The 2,494-nt window shown below is 37.4% G+C and overlaps 1 pseudogene; it reads left to right on the top strand.

Moving 5' to 3' along the window:
• Positions 1 to 1,456: 1,456 nt before the first annotated feature.
• Positions 1,457 to 2,228, top strand: LOC101576072 (annotated as a pseudogene).
• Positions 2,229 to 2,494: the final 266 nt, after the last annotated feature.

Here is a 2,494-nt window from a genome sequence, read left to right as displayed (position 1 = left end):
TTTTGAACAATCATCTACCCAAGAGACAGCACAGCAGCAACTGGCATGTCATGATAAGCAGTCCTTATTCAGAAGACCAGAATGACAGGCACTAGAAGCATGAACCTACTATTACAAATTACCATCTGCAGTGATGTAGCTTAGTTCACAGGTATCAGTATATATAGTTAGTCAGGGTGAAAATTTTTCTAATTAACTGTTAGATTCAAAAATCTTCTGGAGATTCTCAGGATCATTGCTTTGCCCATCTTCTACATGTAACTGTATGGCTTGTCACTGTCATGTTTCCTAGCTCTTCACCCACTGCTTTTGGTGTTTTTTTTTTTTTTTTCTGTTCTGTTCTGTTTTGTTTGTTTTTTCAGTATCAGGGATTGAACTAGGACCCTATGCTTGTCAGGGAAGCGCTTATTGTACTGATCTTTATTGCCCGCCCTATAGATCCACTGTTAGTGGATCATAGATGTAAAGAAGAAAAATATACCTATTATGTGAAAATAATATCATGAGAATGAATTATCCACCTTTCAAAACTTAATCTTAAGAAAATGAACAGTAGTGTATATTAGGAAATGTATTTTAAGTGCATGTAATTAACAAAAGGTTTGTATTCAGACTACACAAGGGCTTTCTACGAATCAAGCATTAAAAAGACAAAGAATTCAGTTGCAAATGTAGGCAACTAAACTTTACTAAAGAATGTATGTGAGTCGTTAATAAAATAAAAATGTATTCAATGCCACCAGTATTCAGTGAAAATCAAATTAAAACCATACTGAGATGCCATATAATATCCACTGACATAGCAAAAATAAATGACTAAGATTACATCAAATTTTTTTGATTACATCAAATTTTGATGAGGATAACAGCATCTAAAACATTTATTATTGGCATATATGTTATGGTGCAAGTATTTGAAAATCATTGTGGTAATTTCTCGTAAAATCCAACTTTCATTTATTACTTACCTTGCTGATACCTCAAATGTATTTAGATGGAAGAAATGGAACATATGTCTATTAAAAGATATTCTCAAATTTTGCCCAAACTGAAAGTGTACGTCTGAACAACTGATATGGCAATGAACCTTCTGACATATTCCTTAGTAATAAACAAAAATGGACAAAAAATAAGTTATAAAACTACATGGATAAATAAACAAAACTTTTGAAATAAAAGCCACATACAAATTCATATTTTTATTATTTCATTATATGAAGTTCAAATAATACAAAATCAGGCATTATGAAAGGAATAATTGCAATGATTGCAAATAGGAATACTAACTGAAAGAGGACACAGGTAATTTCTGGATGGTGAAAATAAAATACTGTGTTTTGGTATGATGTTACTGTGGCTACATTTATTTCTAAATCTTGTCAAACTGAGGTCTATGGCCTGTCTACTGTGTGGTGTGTGAGGGAGACAGTGAGGGTGGAGGCTACTGACTTGCTATATGAGCAGCACTTTAGCAAAGACTGTGGAGATCGAAGTCAAGATGGATCAGAATCAATAGAACAAGGCCACAGCACATCACCTAGGTCTGCATAAGCCTCACCTTGCTAAGCTTTGTAGAGAACTCATTACACCAAAAGGTGATGATGGTGGTGGTGGTGGTGGTTTTGATGTGGCCAAGACAGGTGATACTGGAATTTGGTGTGTGGGTTTCCTATCTTTGAGGAAGTCAACCTGGCAGGAATATTTTCTGAGGTGGCAACCTATGAGTTTATGATTCTGAATACTGTGCCTATCACCATCAGGTACAAAGGTGCCAAGATCCAACTCCTAGATCTCCCAGGTAGCATTGCAGATGCCAAGGATGGGCAAGGTAGAGGCCGTCAAGTCACTGCAGTGGCCCGAACATGTGATTGGATCCTGGTTGTTCTGTGTTTCTTGAAACCCTTGGGAGAAAGAAGATAACTGAACATGAGCTGGAAGTCTTTGGCATTTGCTTGAATAGCAAAGCTCCTAACATTGGCGTTAAGAAGACAGACAAGGGAGGCATTAATCTCATAGTCACCTGCCTTCAGAGTGAGCTGGATGCTGGAACTGGCTGAATACAAATTTTTAATGCTTAAAAACTATACATAACTTGTGAAGCCATAGCTGCTGACCTTATTGATATGGTAGAAGGAAACAGAGTATATATCACTTGTTATAAGATCCGTGGATCTCACTGTGATCCATTCTACCTGGGAGAAACTGTGGCAGGAATGAGGAAAAGATAGATAAGAAGACAAAATCTGGGTTAGGTGGTGGCCCATTTGCCTGGGTGGGGAGACAACCCCATGTGCAACAATATGGACATTTATTTATACCTTCGCAAAGTTAGCAGAACATGACACAAATCTGCCTAGTGACTAATAGCTGACAGTAACCAGTGAGGATGCTAATCTAGGGACTGAAGTATCTTGTTTGCTTTAGGCACTGGAGCCTAGTCCCACCTACACACATATGATCAATTTTCCAGCTTCCACGGCTCCCAATACCTTGT

The sequence above is a fragment of the Octodon degus genome, unplaced genomic scaffold (genome assembly GCF_000260255.1).
Source record: "Octodon degus isolate 3935 unplaced genomic scaffold, OctDeg1.0 scaffold00267, whole genome shotgun sequence".
NCBI classification, from domain to species: domain Eukaryota; kingdom Metazoa; phylum Chordata; class Mammalia; order Rodentia; family Octodontidae; genus Octodon; species Octodon degus.
Note: the sequence above shows the minus strand (reverse complement) of the source record. Positions and strands in the feature narration are given on the sequence as shown.